General features: G+C 40.6%; 1 long non-coding RNA gene across 1 annotated transcript; it reads left to right on the top strand.

The window, feature by feature from the left end:
* The first annotated feature begins 2,583 nt into the window (after positions 1 to 2,583).
* On the top strand, positions 2,584 to 5,002 carry LOC132898801 (uncharacterized). The gene is made up of 3 exons (XR_009656583.1): positions 2,584 to 2,778; positions 4,102 to 4,168; positions 4,398 to 5,002. It is a non-coding gene; the product is annotated as an uncharacterized LOC132898801 (long non-coding RNA).
* The last annotated feature ends 1,730 nt before the right edge of the window (positions 5,003 to 6,732 follow it).

Raw genomic sequence — 6,732 nt, 5'->3', positions numbered from 1 at the left:
GAAAGAATGATGCAAAGATGGTGTTATTTTCTCAAATGTATTCAATGTATTTTTTCATTTACAAACCTATGGGTATGTACTGTACTCAGGCTGCCAGTCAGTGTATGACCCCCCCTTTGAAAAATCCTAGCTACGCCCCTGTACTGACTCTGTGCTCTCCTGCATCATGTTTGTGCTATCACTGCTGGTTTTGAGGGCTTATGATATTTCTGAGGGATTCTACTTTAACTGAAAGCCTTGGCCTGGCTTTAAATAGGAAATATTTGTTTAAATAGACCCCTTCGCAGTAAACGTCATTCATACGTAAGAGGAAATTGCGCGCGCAGCCTGGACCCAAAAAAGACTCAGCGACGGTAGAGACGAGAAGAAATATTTGGAAGAAATGCCTAGTTGTTGTGTTGTCGGGTGTCAGAATGTGATGGGGTTAAAATGTACAGAATTCCAGCAGGATCTCACCCATTCCAAAAAAAAAGCCGACGTCTATGGCTACAAGCCATCAAACGTGTAGACTGGGATGAAAACACTATCAAAAATGCGCGGGTTTGCAGCGCCCACTTCATCACAGGTAAGATCAGGCTATTTATTAAATCTTTCTTTTTTATTCTTTCTAGTCTTCATTTATTGATGTAGCAAAATACTTTGGTAACGTTTGTCTGATTAGCTGGGTCATAGTTACACAATGTAATGAATATTGTTAGCATGTTAACTTAGCTTTGCATGCAATTTTGTTTGTAGGAGAGGTCTCGCTTGACTCAAGCAGTCCAGATTTTGTGCCATCATTATTTGTGTATGCCGAAAATCACAATTTTAAAGCAAGGATGGAAAGGTAAAATTGTGCGCCCTCACTCTAAATGCCAACTTACGTTGACTACTCTAACCTAGCTCCCGCCCCATTCAGTTTCATTTCTGGTCTCTGCCTCTCGCTTTTTACGCAGCTCTGATTTCTCTTAGCTGCACTCTTTACACTATCATTCCTTTCATGCCATTACCTCCTGCAAATTGCTGTTTAGTGTTGGTATTTGCTGTTGTAGCTAAAGCCACATTGCCATCACATCACTGGCATAATTTGATTAAAACAAAATGAATATGAATGTCCCATTGTTAATCAAGTTGTAGTCTAGCTGTAACCAGAATGTTGATGGCAGGCTACTTTTGTAAATAGGGGTTGTTGTTGGGGTTTTTTTTGAGTTTGACATTTTTTGTAAATAGTATGACTGCCTTCAGGTATCAGAGGAAAACTTACTAACATCGTCCGTCCACTCTTTAATTAAATACGGATCCGGTAGGCGATGTCCACTTGTTAGAGTTAATTTATTTATGTAGCATTCTCGATCTTGTAACGACAATTGTTTTGCATAATCTGACAGCTCATAAGGGCGGCACGGTGGTGTAGTGGTTAGCGCTGTCGCCTCACAGCAAGAAGGTCCGGGTTCGAGCCCCGTGGCCGGCGAGGGCCTTTCTGTGTGGAGTTTGCATGTTCTCCCCGTGTCCGCGTGGGTTTCCTCCGGGTGCTCCGGTTTCCCCCACAGTCCAAAGACATGCAGGTTAGGTTAACTGGTGGCTCTAAATTGACCGTAGGTGTGAATGTGAGTGTGAATGGTTGTCTGTGTCTATGTGTCAGCCCTGTGATGACCTGGCGACTTGTCCAGGGTGTACCCCGCCTTTCGCCCGTAGTCAGCTGGGATAGGCTCCAGCTTGCCTGTGACCCTGTGTAGAAGGATAAAGCGGCTAGAGATAATGAGATGAGAGATGAGATGACAGCTCATAATGCCGGTCTATGGGCAGCGCCATTGTTTCTGAGTCCAGGCTGCGCGCGCATCCTAGCAACGGTCGGTTTGTTTACAAACATGCGAAGGGGTCTATTGGAAATGAAACAAACGAATTCAGTTATCTATCATGATGGATGCTTTAAAATACCTGGGACGGGTCTCAGTTTAAAGGGCGGCACGGTGGTGTAGTGGTTAGCACTGTCGCCTCACAGCAAGAAGGTCCGGGGTTCGAGCCCCGGGGCTGGCGAGGGCCTTTCTGTGCGGAGTTTGCATGTTCTCCCCGTGTCCGCGTGGGTTTCCTCCGGGTGCTCCGGTTTCCCCCACAGTCCAAAGACATGCAGGTTAGGTTAACTGGTGACTCTAAAGTGAGTGTGAATGGTTGTCTGTGTCTATGTGTCAGCCCTGTGATGACCTGGCGACTTGTCCAGGGTGTACCCCGCTTTTCGCCCATAGTCAGCTGGGATAGGCTCCAGCTTGCCTGCGACCCTGTAGAAGGATAAAAGCGGCTACAGATAATGAGATGAGATGAGATGAGATGAGATGGGTCTCAGTTTACACATGAACTTCACCTGAAACCTGAACTCAGGAGCTGATGCTGTTTCATGTGACCTCGAGACAGGTTGGCATTTGGTGCGCGCACGCGCAGTGAAACACTTCAATGCTTTTCAGAAACTGAGGCTGCATTAAAAAAAAAAAAGCGTCGCTGCGCCTTTAATTGTGAGCTCGCGCGCCTATGCAATTATGCTAATATGAGCGCGTGTCCTCTTTTTCATTAGCACACGGCGTCTGTGTTGTTGCTCCTGTTTTTGTTTTTTTTCTCCAAGGCACACGAAGCCAGCAAAAGCGTTTCTTATGGCTTCAGTTTTAATTCCACTTTATTTATCTTCTACATGAAGTGACTGTCTGACATTCTCTCTGTGAACGGCGGTTTGTTTGTTTTTACATAAACAATTAGGACAGAGAATCAGCCTTTGTTAACAACAGACTGTCTTTAGCCTTCTTCCTACAGGTAAGCTGTGTCCTTCCTCAGGACGTCAAAAATATGTTACAGACACGTAGCTGTTGATCTGGTCGTTTTCATTTCATACATTTCAGAGATAAAAACGTAAATTAGTGACAAATATTGTTCCTAACAGGCCTGACTTGCTTTTCATTAGTCGTTATAGTTGTAATCACACACACACACACACACACACACAAGGACTTAACCAGTGGAAGCATCAACAGCCTTCTGGTGTTAACAACCTTCTAGATCTAGCCATTTTAAAGTAACAGTATTTTGGCACATGATGCATGAAAACCTGCAATTTTAATACGTTGTGATAAGTTTACTATATAAAAGTAATGTATAAAACTTCATAGACTGTCAAAAATCACCACATCTGCATGTCTCTCAGCGTCGCTATTGTGGTGTCCAGACATGGTGTTTTCATCTATTATTTGCTAAATACTGCCTCTTTTGTATGTACTCATTTTTCTCCAGCAGTATTTTATGAGGTATGTGTTTTGTTATTTCTATATACAGCCCCTGGTTACATTTAAAACCTTACACTCGCATGCCAAATAGTCTAGTGGGGTCCAGGGACACCTATGGGTCTATGACTCTTTTAATTATATTCCACTGCTGGAAATTACAACCTGCTTTTATCAAAAGTATTATATTATTGAGTTCTTATAGTTATTAGCCATATTTACTGCTCACTTGAATAAAAATCTTTTGAGGGTTCCAATAAATAGCCAGAGAATTACTGTACATGTTTAAATAAGGACCTTAATATTTGAATGGATTATGATCAGAAAATAAATCTGTCCTGAGCTGGTCTATTTTACAGTTATGGAGTGCCTGAAGAAGTTTGAGAAACTCTGATCTCGTGTGTTTCTCTGTTAACAGCCATCCATTTACATGTGCATGATGATGTGGTTTGTTTTTCCAGAATGGTTAAGTCAACCAGTAGAACCTAATTGAAGCTTTTAAATTGCAAAATGTTCAACCGAGGTACACCACACTAAATTCAATATACACCATGTTACTACATTGCAAATTAGGTGTTGATACTTCTGAGGTTTCCTGTGTGGTTTTACAAAATAATGGCATTTGAATGTCTGAGGAGCGGCCTTGACGCCCTATCATGAGATTAAGTGTAGATGATGCTCTAAATAGAGTGAGCAATTCAACTTGCTCTTTATTGTAGGAGTAAAAACTAATTTTATGAAAACTACTCAAAGAGCCTGAAAGTACTTCAAAATGGGTCAGGTCTGGTTCACTGGTCAAAAGGATGACTGTATATCAACATATTTGGTTAAAAGTGAAGTAGTTGTGATCTTTTTACAGGAGGTTCAGCAAAATTTAACAAGTAAGGATCTTTGTGTGTATGCTGGTTTAAGTGACCCTTGATGTGGTAAGTGTTCCTATTATGTAATTTTTTTTTTTTTTAATTCTCATAATTTTTATTCAGTCTTACATCGTGCAGGCTGATTATTATAATAAAGCAACTGGGTGATTTTGTTTTAATTACAAATGACTAAAGCTTATTTTAAACTATGTGATCACCTTCTTACTATATATTTATGTAACCTTTTGATATTCTGGTGAGATTGACTGAAGGCTTGTCCATATTCATTTTATAGAATGATTTCACTGCATGCTAATAAAAGCTGGGTGCAACATGAACAAATGATGATAAAAACGGAGTAATATGTTGTTGACATATTGTCAAGAACCAGGTTCTGTACTACTACTGCATTTGAAAGGACTGGAGCAATTGATATGATCAGCATGACCAGTGGAGAGGTTAAAGTGAGCTCAAAGCTTTGTTGTGAACTAGGACTAATGGAGAATGCTTGGTCAAACAGAGGCAACGATGCAAACGTACCTCATGCCAACACAGCCATTTTAGGAAGCAGGGAGCCAGCCTTTCCATCAAGATGGCTTCCTCAAAGCACAGCCCCTCATTCAGAGCTCCAATCTTCAGCATCTGTGGGGATCGTGGCGACTGGCAGCCTCTTTGTCTCCACTGGCACATGAACTGTAGCCTCTTGCTCATCATTTTTCTCTTCTCCCGCCCTCTGCTCCAGGGGGTATGCATGGCACCGAGTGCTTCCGTTGATGAAGGGAGGAGGCTGGTAGAAAGAGGATGAAAGTTGACCATTATTTTATGCTCTTTAATTTAGCTGGCCCTTTTTGTGTGTGTGTGTGTGTGTGTGTGTACACTGTGCTCCATCAAGACAGTGTGAATGGCCTGGCAGTCACTGGGGGGGGGGGGCAAGAATAAAGTGCAATTAAAGAAAAAGCCCCTTTTAATCACTGCCAAAGCAGATGTCATGGCAACTACCATATAATCTGTCTTTAGATAGAGGGGGAAAAAATATCAAGGAACAAAATCACTGTAATTCCTTTGTCCCCTCCACAAAGCAAGTCCACAATAAAGAACTTGACAGTTGTTGGCTTTACCAATCCTACTTCTGCCTTTTACTATTGTCTCTTCAGTGGAATACTAAAATGCAGTATTCCAGATTGTGTAATCCTTGGCTCTTTGATTCTTATAGTTGTATGGTTTTATGTAGCGGTTGCAGGATAGGTGTACTAAATCAGCTTCACCATCAATTGCTGTCCACCCATAATTTCATATCATAACCCTTATTCAATTTAGCTGGGTAACCAGTTTAGCTGGAAAAGATCATTTGTTAATGAATGATGACACAATTTCTTTGCTTGCATTAATTTTACATAACAGTAATATGTAATGTGATGGCTAGCCATACATTTTTATCATTATTGAGATGGAGACAGACATATAATTTCCTCTCTCTGCTCATTTATTGCACTGAAGCCCCCAGCCTAATGTCCTGGAGTCATTCTAACTGCATCTTCTAAAGCACGCCAAAAGACATTCAAATTTAGTCTCACTCTCTTTGATCTTATCTAGGATTCATACAAAATATATTTTGTGGCTTTAACATGACATCATTGAGTTCTGTGCATTAGCATCATTTTTACTTCCAGCTTCAGCTAGTCATAATTGATGGATATTCCAAGTGCTCTTTTTGATAGATGATAACTAACATCTTGTATTTTGTATAAAACTAAAAATAGCATATTACTGCAAAAAAAAAATTATATAACCATGAGTATGAAATACAAAGTGATGGTCTTTTTTTTTTTTTTAAATAGAATTCTGTTTTATACAGAAAAGTCAAATGGTGGAGTGCCAGACCAAGATGGAAAACTGATTTTTCATTTCTGGAGAAGACTGGAAATCAGAGCTGCCATTTATGTTGACAGGATGTGTTACAGGAACTGTGAATATCGAGGGCCAGGTGATGGGTGTGTGGACGCAAGAGTGGCAACACACACAGACAAAAGATATGACAAAATAATCAGAGTAAACAAATGCCAGAGGATAAAGAGGCTAGTACAAGTGCTGACGTTTCTGCTTTCCTTTTCATCTGTTCTCCATGTTCTGATTCTAGAGCAGATGGTTAAAACTCAAAGCTAAATATCATACTACATGTGACTTCCAGAACCACAGATAAAAACATAGCTGCAAAAACATTTTGTTGCTTTGATATTTTCAGCTGCTTCTTGTAAGAACCTGGTTATATTTTACACTGCCAGGATGTTTGAATACAGTACTCATGTCAAAAGTAAGGGACAGTTCAAGGTCAGCATTTAGTAGTGATCATTTTCAGTGATGTGTTCAATGTGCTTCACACTTAGTAAACCACACAACAACCCCAATTTGAATATCATGGGAGATCTTGGTTGTTCTTACCACATGGTGGTGTTCCAGGGCATAGTGGTCCGGCCTCTCAGCAAACGCTACAGTCATGAAGGAGCTAGAGGTTTGAATGAAAAACATGTCTGACTTTTCAGAGTATTCTTAGGACTCTAATGATTGTACTAAAATATATAATTAATTTACAGGCATTTAGCAGACACTCTTAACCAGAGCAAGATACAACA

The sequence above is a fragment of the Neoarius graeffei genome, chromosome 15, assembly GCF_027579695.1.
Source record: "Neoarius graeffei isolate fNeoGra1 chromosome 15, fNeoGra1.pri, whole genome shotgun sequence".
In the NCBI taxonomy this organism is placed as follows: Eukaryota; Metazoa; Chordata; class Actinopteri; order Siluriformes; family Ariidae; genus Neoarius; species Neoarius graeffei.
This window is presented reverse-complemented; position numbering and strand designations above follow the sequence as displayed.